Raw genomic sequence first — 10,942 nt, forward strand, 5'->3', positions numbered from 1 at the left:
TTGGATGTCGAATGCCGTTTATTGAAAGAGGGAAGAAACCTTAAATACAGGCTTACAACACAAATGGAGGATCCCCTGAGGGCAGAAGTTCGCTACCAATGGTCTACATTCTAGACCCAATGTTCTGTATTCTTGCATCTAAGTTGTTTACACCAAATACAGGATGCACCTAAGTTGTTTACACCACAAGCAGGATGTAGGAACAAAGAACCTCCGGTAAGCTCTCCGATGATCCTAAGGTGAGAAGGACACCGGCAGGGAATCTGAATAGGGAGGACACCTGGTCAGCAAGCAAGGCTGCAGCCACTCACAGTCGGGGGCCAGGGCCCATGGCGCCCACATTTTACAATTATATTTATGAAGAGAAAACTTAGCAGTGTACATTTAACACAGTTTAGTGGCAAGTTCTTTGCCCTTTGCCTTTTCCAGCTTGGCAATTCAAGTCACAGGTTTAGGATCCAGGATGTTGCCTCCCCAATGGTGCAGGTCTCATCATATTTGTAGTTGTCTTTGTAATTGGTCCTAATAGCTTTCACCAGCTTATCCAGAGCACTCTTGTCTTTCGAGTAAACCTGTGTGAAGGCAACAATGGTGCATGTCTTCCTGTGGACCAGCCACCATAGCCTGGTCTTTCCCCTAATGGTACAGTAGGGGACCCCCATCTTTTGACACAGGGTAGGCAGGAAGACTACCAACTCAATGGGGTCTACATCATGGGCAATCACCACTAGATAAGACTTCTTGTTCTCCACCAAGGTGGTGACTGTATTGACTCCTGCTCAAAGGACAGGTGGTCTTTAAGTTGGGATGTCCCCTTGGCCAGCAGCTTTCTTTTCAACATGGGCCAAAAGCCTTTACTTCTTCCCCTGCTTTGTCTCTGACCTGTTCTTGTGGGCAAGCTTAAGCAGCTGGGTAGCTGTTTGCCGGTCCAGGGCCTGGGGAACTGGTTAATGGCAGGAGGTACTTGGAGCCGCTTATAGAGGATGACCCTTTACTGCTGCAGCCTAATGCAGTGGGGGGCCATTTGAGGAAGTGTGTGAGATCTTTTTTGGGCTGGATGTCCTGCCCAATGTCAAAGATTGTAGGCCTTTTCTCAAACAAAGGTTTCACTGTTGGTTTTTGCAGCGCTCTTACCCTGTGAGGAAAAGTCACAAAACACGACAGAATCCACTAACAATAGTTTTATTAAGATAAGGGAGAGGGACAGATGTGCACAGGCCTGCAGAAAGACATGTGAGTGAAGGGAGAATCATGGCGCCGGCTTATAAAGGCTGGGCATGCACACACAGGCCATGTGGCTATTCCACACATTCGTGTAGATCACATGGATGTGCAGTGCTTTATGCAACCACGCACAGCCATGGGGTCCTGGTCATGCAAGACATTTTGATCAGGAAATGACTAGGTGGAAATGACTAGGTTCCTCTGGGCATGCGTGACCATGCCCAATCGTGGGGGCATGTTGTGAATCCATATCATTCACTACCTTTTTGGCTTCCTGTTTCTTCACAACAGCTGGAGCCAATGCCACCTCCTTCCCCTTGGCCTTCTTTCCTTTGGACATCTTGTTCTGCTGGAGGAGCGAGAGTATGGTGCATTTTCTTGATGTTTGATGTGGGAGGGCCCAGCTCACTTGGGGCAGTGCCACCCCTGGTCAGGTGGTCCTGAATGGTATAAGAAGGCAAGGTAAGCAAGCCATGAACAGCAGTCCTCCATGACTGCTTCAGTTCTTGCCTCCAGGTTCTTGCCTTGGCTTCCGTCAGGGATGGATTTATAAGTAATAAGGTGAAATAAACTTTTTCTGCCTCAAGTTGTTTTTGGTCATGGTGTTTAATGACAGCACTAGAAATCCTAACCAAGACAAGAATCAAGATCCTCCACAAGAGCAACAATACTTTTATCCACTGTGCCATTTCTCCAGCCCAAAAATAAAAATTTCAAAACTCCAGTTTTAGCAAAGAACTATGCTTAGTCAGTTTAGTTAGTTAGAACCTAACTCTCTGTATCTGATTAGATTCCCTATCTGTGGTGGTTTGAATAAGAATAGTCTCCATAGGCTCAGATAATTGGATGCTTAGTCATCAGGGAAGGGCACTAATCAAGGGGAATAAGGAGTTGTGGTCTTGAGGGAAGCATGGGCTCTAGCATTTCAAATGTTCAAGCCAGGTCCAGTGTCTCTCTCCCTGCAGCCTGTGGAGCTGGATGCAGAACTCTCAAGCTCCTTCTTCAGCACCATGTCTGCCTGCATGTTACCATGCTTCCTGCCATGATGGTAATGGACTAACTCTCTGAAACAGTAAGCCAGCCCCAATTAAATGCTTTCCTTCATAAGAGTTGTCATGGTGTCTCTTCACATGGGTTAGAATTTTGATTGACACCCTCCCCCTTTAAGCTGCAGGTGATACATGGTTGTCTTGGCCTGTTGAGTTTTTTAGCCAGAATTGCCTTCATCCCTGACATTATCTTTTGACACTTTTCCATCTGTCCCTTGTAAGACAATTGGTAAACACCTTATTAATAAAAACCTGGAGCTGGGCGGTGGTGGCCCACGCCTTTAATCCCAGCACTCGGGAGGCAGAGGCAGGCGGGTCTCTGTGAGTTCGAAGCCAGCCTGGTCTCCAAAACGAGTTCCAGGAAAGGCGCAAAGCTACACAGAGAAACCCTGTCAAAGCTACACAGAGAAACCCTGTCTTGAAAAAAACAAAACAAACCAAACAAACAAACAAACAAACAAAAAATCTTTCTTTAGCCGGGCGGTGGTGGCCCACGCCTTTAATCCCAGCACTCAGGAGGCAGAGCCAGGCGGATCGCTCTGAGTTCGAGGCCAGCCTGGGCTACCAAGTGAGCTCCAGGAAAGGCGCAAAGCTACGCAGAGAAACCCTGTCTCGAAAAACCAAAAAAAAAAAAAAAAAAAAAATCTGGAGCCAGATATTGGGGAGAAAGCCAAGAGATCAAGGAATAGGACAAGCCAGAACCAACCTCACCTCACCAACTCCTCAGCTTCCAAAGAGATGTACTTCCTGTATAACCATGCCTATATTCCTTTCTGTTTTGCATCTTACTTCCTCCCTCCATCCAGCTATTGTTGCGGTAACGCCTGCACTACCGCTATCCATTCACCATGTCTGAGCGAGGGGCTGTGGATTAAAAAAATAAGAGACAAGAGACAGCGAGTCATTTGCCACAGCAGAATGCCAAATGCCGAATGCCGAATGCCGTTTATTGAAGGAGGGTGGAAACCTTAAATACAGGCTTACAGCACAATGGAGGATCCCCTTCTTGCATCTAAGCTGTTTACACTAAATGCAGGATACGCGAACAAAGAACCTCTGGTGATCCTTCAGGAAGAAGGAAACCGGCAGGGAATCTGCATAGGGAGGACATTTGGTCAAGGTCAGCAAACAAGGTGGCAGGCACTCACAGTGGGGGTTCAGGGCCCACAAGCTGTATCACTTCCTGTCTATCTGTCCTGACCTCCAGACCTCTATGGTTAGTGTTGGGATTAAAGGAGTGTGTCACCATGCCTAGCTGTGTTCCCCAATGTGGCCTTGAACTCACAGAGATCCAGATGAATCTCTGCCTCCCAAATGCTAGGATTAAAGGCATGTGCTACCATTGCCTGACTTCTATGTTTAATATAGAGGCTGGCTTTTTCTTCCGATCTTCAGATAAGCTTTATTAGGGTACACAATATATTGGGGGACACAATATATCACCACAGTCCTTGACCCTACTTCTTAGTTCTAAATTTCCACTTGTACATGATGTTTTTGTATTTAAGCCCAAATGACTCCACTATAAGACCTTATTGCAGCAGTTTCAATATCTACTACCACGATCCTAATCAAAGTCTCAACTGTGCATTAACATGTATTAGTACTTTTCCCACCAATATTTTGAGAATTACTATTATGTCTTGAAGGGATTTCTATGACTTGTTGAATATGACTTGTTGAATAAAGCAAAAATCATAGTAGTGTGTACCATGTATAACTTAATAGTGTTAAAATTTCTGTTTATTTTATTAGTATATTGCTAAATGAATATGGAAACCATTTGAGGAAATTGGAGGGTTATCCTTACACAGGTACTATAGTGTATATGTGTCTGCCAGTCTGTGTCTGTGTGTTTGTCTGTCTACCATGAGCTAACCTCCTAGTGTTACAGAACTAATATGCCTTCTCAAAAAGAAATCACCTCACACACTTAGAGATTAACAAAGAAAAAGCTCTTTAACAGTGCTTGTCTGGCCTAGGCTAATGCTCAAAGAGGAGCTGATCTCTAATAGAAGACTTTATTAACCTATACATGAAGGTGAAAATCCAATAGCCCGCTTGAGAATTGACCCCCATCTCAAGTCATCTGTTGACCAGGGGGCTGAACTCAGGTGGAAATGGCCTGGAACAATAAATCTAAATGTATGTATCCTACACCCAGCAAAACAGGATATAGGTAGTAAAAATTTAACAAAGACCAGATGTCTCTATAGATACACTGCATCCTGTCACCATCCTGGGGCTTTCTGCAGACATCCTGTCAGTCATTAGTAATTTCACGTTTATAGTTCAACCAATAACTTCAAAGAACTACCTCACCCTTAGCTCCCCCTTCCAATCCTGGAATGCCACGACATGTAACCTACTGTTTGTAAACTTTTTCCTATATAAACCCCTTGTAACAGATGCTTGGGGCTTCCTCCTTCATTCGCTGAATTTGAGTGCTGGACAAGGTCCTTGCCCAGGCTCGAATAAAGAAAACTTGTTTTTGCATCAGAAGTCGGCCCCTTGGTGGTCTTGTTGGGGGCACTCTCAAGGCAGACATAACAATACACACCACAGGTTTATGCATTTTACATATGCTGTCGTCCTTAAATTTCTTAGTTCACAACCCAGGTTACATTTTGAACAATTCAAACAGAGACAGGAGACTGCCAGTCTGGCCACTTGGGTAGATGGGAGATTTATACATCAAATATATTGCCAGTGTTGTTTTTTGGAGTAGTTGTTGGGGTCATCTTGCCCATCTGGCAGAATTATGTTTTTCTCAAAAAAGAGAACTGAGGGCTTTAATGGCACCCCAGGACTTAACATTGTTTGTGATCCTGCGCTCAGCTAAAAGAGGAAAAGTGGAGCCAGCTGGCCCTTAACACCTAGTACCACACTTCTGGATGTAGTAAGTGTTGATATCATGGTGTGAAACTCCTTCAACTTTATTTTCAGAATTATATGCATTATTCATGCTCTTTTGTATTTCTAGGCTCAAGTCTTCCATTAACCTCTTTTTGTTAAATACAAAGAATGTTTTCTAGTTTACTTACATGACTTTAACAGAAGTGAATAGTTTTTGCTCATGTGAACTATTCTTTCTTTGCCTTTACAGTGCCATTCTCCTAGCTCCCTGGTTGTTCTAGTGTTTTTAAGCCTTCTTTGCCATCCAGCATTGGAATTTTTCAAGACTTGGTCCTTGGTCTCTTTTCACTTCACACTGTGCAGAGTGCAGAGGCTCCTCCATCTTGTATTCTTGCTGAGGCCATTTCAGCTTTGAGTAGAATTTAATCTCTTCAATGTAGAATCCCATAGAAAATTACCCAACTTGCCAGGCAGTGGGGGCACATGTCTTTAATCCTAGTACTTGGGAGGCAGAGGTAGGCAGATTTCTGTGAATTCAAGGCCAGCCTGGTCAAGAGTTCCAGAACAGCCAAGGCTACACACAGAGAAATCCTGTTGTCCCAGCCAGCGAGATCTTCAGCAGAGACCCTAGAAGGGGGAATGGTGAATGAAAGGATAAGAGACACAAAGAATTGACAGCAAGACAGTATTCTGATCAAACTGCAAAATTTTATTTTTCTCAGGTGGGTTTTATAGAAGCAGACCAGGAAACTTTCTTTGGGAAAAGATCAGGGGACTGTTGAGTTGCCAAGCAACCCAACCAAGCAACCTAACCACAAAACACTGTTACTAATGGTCACTGTAGCAGAAAGATAAGGAAATGTTAAGTTATTTTCTAATAACTCAGGACTTGTCCAGGCATGTAAAAAAAGTTTCTGGTTAGTGGCTCAATACTGGACAACAGAAACTTAACTCAGGCAGGCAATATGGCATGGCTCTTAAAACTGTCCTCGGCATCCTGTCTCAAAAACAACAAAAATTACCCAACTCTATTCTAGAAACCCAAGGTCAAGATGCCCTAGCTAACTTATTTTAGCTTCTGTTAAACTGCCTGCTTATACAGAACTCCCTCTGGATAATTAGCTTCTGTTAAGTTGCTTGCTTATGATCCCCACCCCTGCCCCATCAACCTTCAGAAACCCTGTGCTCTGCACACTCAGGGCTACACTTGGGTCTGAATACCTGAGTGTAGTCCCAATCGGCTGGAAGAAAGACTTTTAATTGACCATAAACTGTGTCTGAGTAGCCATCTCTGGTGACTTCCCTGTAATGATATAGAAGAAATCAGTGACTCCTTTGTGACTCTTAGTTTCATTAATAAAAGAACATAAGAATGGACTTGAATGGAAACACAAGAAAAATTTTATTGGAGTTTAAAAGAAAAACCACAGAGCAGGCAAGCAATGAAACCTCAGTAGCTGCCTAGAAGAGAATGAAGGAGAAAAGGAAAAAGTCATGCCACTTAAGCTGGCATGGAGGTCAGATATGGTAAATATGTAGCCACATGACAGGGAGGAAGAGTTTAGAGAAAGAGTGAGTGTTAATATTCTGATCCCACCCCTTAGTGCTACCTTCTGTAAAAAGTCTCTTTTTAAGGAAAGGCTCTGCCCATTTCCCTCTCTCCTCCCCTCCACTCCCTTGGTGTGTGCACCTCTCGACTCCCCTCTCACTCTCTCCCTTCCCCTCTTTCTGTCTCTCTGCCTCTTTATCTCTGTATTATAATAAACCATTTCTGCATGCCAGCATCGTTCCCTGCACATGTGGGAACATACTCATGGAGGCTACCCGTGTAAATCATAACAGTAAGGAAGGCCAAAATATTGGGGAGAAAACCGGAACTATTAAGAAAAGCATGCTTAGAAAACAGAAAAAAAATGAATAAAGGAAAAATTACACTTTTCTGAATAATTCAGAAAAGCTGGCAGACTTAAGGTCCTATGTGAGCTTCTGTACTAGAGGTGGGGATTTGGGGAAGGAAAAATATGGTATCTCCTTAAATAACTAAATATTCCACCTGTCTCTTTAGTATAGTGTACGGTGAGTCTGCCTTCCTAGGGGTAGGTCCTTAGCCAAAGTGATTGAACCAGCACAACTGGAATTTTAAGTCTCCACCCAGGTCAGGGAGTCTATTTTTGTGACCAGGAGCTTTTTCTACTCTAACAATTCTGACCAAGCTATTTCATGACCAGAGAGGTACTTAGCTTTGAAAAAAGAATTTTATTTATCAATAATAGGTTAGCTGGCCTAGGATTGAGCTAGATTTTATTTTTTCTTCAAGACAGGGTTTTTCTGTATAGTTTTGGTGCCTGTCCTGGACCTTGCTCTGTAGATCAGGCTGTCCTTGAACTCACAGAGATCCACCTGGCTGTGCCTCCAGAGTGCTGGGACTAAAGGTGTGCGCCACCACCGCCTGGTGAGCTTGATATTTTTTATTTTATTTTTTATTTATTTTTTAATTTATTTACTATATACAGAAGAGGGCGCTAGATCTTGTTACAGATGGTTGTGAGCCACCATGTGGTTGCTGGGAATTGAACTCAGGACCTCTGGAAGAGCAGTCAGTGCTTCTTAACCTCTGAGCTATCTCTCCAGCCCAAGCTAGATCTTTAGTATTAGTTTCTGCTTAATTTTTCTCACTCCAGGACCAGTAGCCCAGGAGTGGCACTGCCCACAGTGGGCTGGGCCCTTCCACAACACTTACCAATTTAAAAAAAAATCCCCCACAGGCATGTCTACTGGCTGCTGTGGGATGTTCTGTATGTCCTGTGGGAGCCTTTCTTGGGTTCTTTGTGGCGTTACCCAGCAGGTCCGTATAGAGGATGATTAGGACCATGGGCCTGAGTGCAGGTGTTTGAGATGGTCTGCACTTGGCTGTGCTGGGGGATGGTCTGTATGTCAAGTTGCTCTGATTGGTTAATAAATAAAACCTGATCGGCCGTGGCTAGGCAGGAAAGATAGGCGGGACTAACAGAGAGGAGAAATAAAAGGACAGAAAGGCAGAAGGAGACGCTGCAGCTGCCGCCATGACCAGCACCATGTGAAGATGCCAGTAAGCCACCAGCCACATGGCAAGGTATAGATGTATGGAAATGGATCAATTTAAGATAAAAGCACAGTTACCAAGATAAGGACAGTTAGCAGGAAGCCTGCCACGGCCATGCAGTTTGTAAGCAAAATAAGTCTCTGTGTTTACTTGGTTGGGTCTGATAGGCTGTGGGATTGGCGGGTGACAGAGATTTGTCCTGACTGTGAGCAAGGCGGAAAACTCTAGCTACAACTGGCCAAACTGATGGGACCTTTCCTCAATCGAGGTTTCTTTTACTCAGATGACTCCAGTTTGTGTCAAATTGACCAAATTAATAATAATAATAATAATTAATAATAATAGTGCTGGCTAGTTTTATGTCGATTTGACACAAATTAGAGTTATTGGAGAGGAAGGGTCCTCAATTGAGAAAATGCCTCCATAAGATCTAGCTGTAGGCAAGCCTATAGGATATTTTCTTAGTGATTAATTGGGAGGGCCCAGCCCATTGTGGGTTGTGCCAACTCTAGGCAGATGGCCTAGGTTCTATAAGAAAGCAGGCTGAATAGGCCAGAGGAATCAAGCATCACCCTTCCATGGTCTCTGCATCAGCTCCTGCTTCCAGGTTCCTGCACTGTTCAAATTCTTGTCCTGACTTCCTTCAATGATGTGGAAATGTAAGCCAAATAAACCTTTTCCTCCCCAGTGTGTTTTTTTGTGGTGATATTGTGTTTCCCAAAATATTGTGCACCCTAATAAACTTATCTGGGGTCAGATAACAGAACAGCCACTAGATATAGAGGCCAGAAAATGGTGGCACACATGCCTTTAATCCTATCACTTGGGAGGCAGAGATCCATCTGGATCTCTGTGAGTTTAAAGCCACACTGTAAACAGCTAGGTATGGTGACTCACGCCTTTAATCCCAGGAAGTGATGGCAGAAAGCAGAAAGATATATAAGGTGTGAGGACGAAGAACTATAGCCTGGTTAAGCTTTTAGGCTTTTGAGCAGCACAGTTCAGCTGAGAGGCATCCAGTCTGAGGAAACAGGATCAGCTGAGGAATTGGTGAGGTGAGGAAGCTATGGCTTGTTCTGCTTCTCTGATCTTCCAGCTTTCACCCCAATACCTGGCTTCAGGTTTGATTTTATTAATAAGACCTGTTAAGATTCGTGCTACAGTTTTGGGTCATGGTGTTTTATCACAGAAATAGTAACGCTGACTAAGACCCTAACCAAAACAGTTTCCTTTCATAATTTTTCGTGTTTTGTGTTTGTTTGTTTGTTTTGCCTTTTGAGACAGTCTCACTTTGTAGCCTAGGGGAGACCAGGCTGGCCTCAAACTCACAGAAGTCTGCCTGCCTCTACATGCCCAGTGCTGGGGTTAAAGCAGTGTTTCTTACTTCCTAATGCTGTGACCTTTTAAAACAGTCCCTCATGTTGCAGTGACCCCCCCCCCAACCAAAAGGTTTTTTTCATTGCTACTTCATAACTGTAATTTTGCTACTGTCGTGAATCATACTGTAAATATTTTTGGAAATAGAGGTTTGGTAGGGGTCGTGACCCATATATTGAGAGACAGTGGGTTAAAGGCATATGTCACCATGCCTGGCCTTTGCTTTTGTTATTGTTCATTGTATGATTTTATTTCTGCATGGACAGTAGTGTGCATAGAGGTCAGAGAATAATTTATAGGAGTTGGTCCTCTATTACTCCGTGGTTCTGAGGTATGGAACCCAGCTCTTCAGACTCAGCAATAAGGAACCCTTTCCAATTAAGCCATATCACTGACTCTAGCTTATTAATTTACATTTTTAAACAATATTTTATTTATTTATGGAGGGGAGTCATGAGGAGGGATGTACCCATGCAATCATGTACGTGGAGGACAACTTGTGGGAGCTGGTTTGCTTATTCTATTATGTGGGTCCCAGAGATTGAACTCAGGTTGTTGGGCTTGGTGGTTAGGGTTTTTACTTTCTGGACATCTTGCCAGCCCATTGTGTTTTTAAAAAAATTTTTTTCCAACAGGGTCTGCTGTAGTCTAGGCTGCTTTGGAACTTACTCTGGAGCTGACCATGACCTTGAACTCCAAATATTCCTGCTTGTGCTTCCCAAGTGTCAGGATTGCAGGCATGTACCACTATATCTGACCATTTCTGCCTTTCTTCTAAGTAGAAGTGAGATATGAGCATAAGCTGAGAGAAGACCCTACAACATAGTCTAAGCCCTATTCCACTTATACTGATGGATAAACTATCGCAAAACCCTGGCTCCAGCTTTCATGGTAAGGAAGGCCTCAATTTTAAAGTATCAGAAGTACCTTGAGGTAACAGGATGTTTAACCCACAGATAGTCATGAGATCAGCCACAAGAACTTGAGAAATTTCAAAAAGGAGTAAACAACTTCTAGTTCAAGAGGGTTATAAACCAACCTGTAGAGGGAGGAAATATTTTAACTTACCAATTGAGAGGCAGAGAATGATGTAGAAAAGTGTAAGCAGGATAGATTAAAGGCCTATGTAGCCTGGTGTGGTGGTGCCCATCTTAAATCTCACCATGTGGGAAGTGGAGGCAAGAGGATCTCTGAGTTTCAGGCCATCCTGATCTACATAGTGAGTCCCTGTCTCAAAAACAAACTGAACTGAACCACAGATTTTGTTGGTAGATCTTTTGCATATGTACTGTTAGTTACTAAACCTTGCTTGCTTTATCTTTGTGTCATGTTGAATTAGTTTGAATTCTTCTCG

At 43.5% G+C, this 10,942-nt stretch overlaps 1 pseudogene across 1 annotated transcript in view; it reads right to left on the reverse strand.

Annotated features, from left to right (window-relative positions):
* LOC107399857 (large ribosomal subunit protein eL8-like) overlaps nucleotides 1–10,942 on the reverse strand; it is a 33,062-nt pseudogene continuing 22,120 nt past the window's right edge. Inside the window, exons 2-3 of the transcript XR_013050255.1 lie at nucleotides 1,477–1,573; nucleotides 1–1,103 (exon numbers count right to left, since the gene is read on the reverse strand). The product of XR_013050255.1 is annotated as a large ribosomal subunit protein eL8-like (transcript). The remainder of the gene's footprint in view (nucleotides 1,104–1,476; nucleotides 1,574–10,942) is intronic.

Source organism: Peromyscus maniculatus, chromosome 3 (assembly GCF_049852395.1).
Source record: "Peromyscus maniculatus bairdii isolate BWxNUB_F1_BW_parent chromosome 3, HU_Pman_BW_mat_3.1, whole genome shotgun sequence".
Lineage (NCBI taxonomy): Eukaryota > Metazoa > Chordata > Mammalia > Rodentia > Cricetidae > Peromyscus > Peromyscus maniculatus.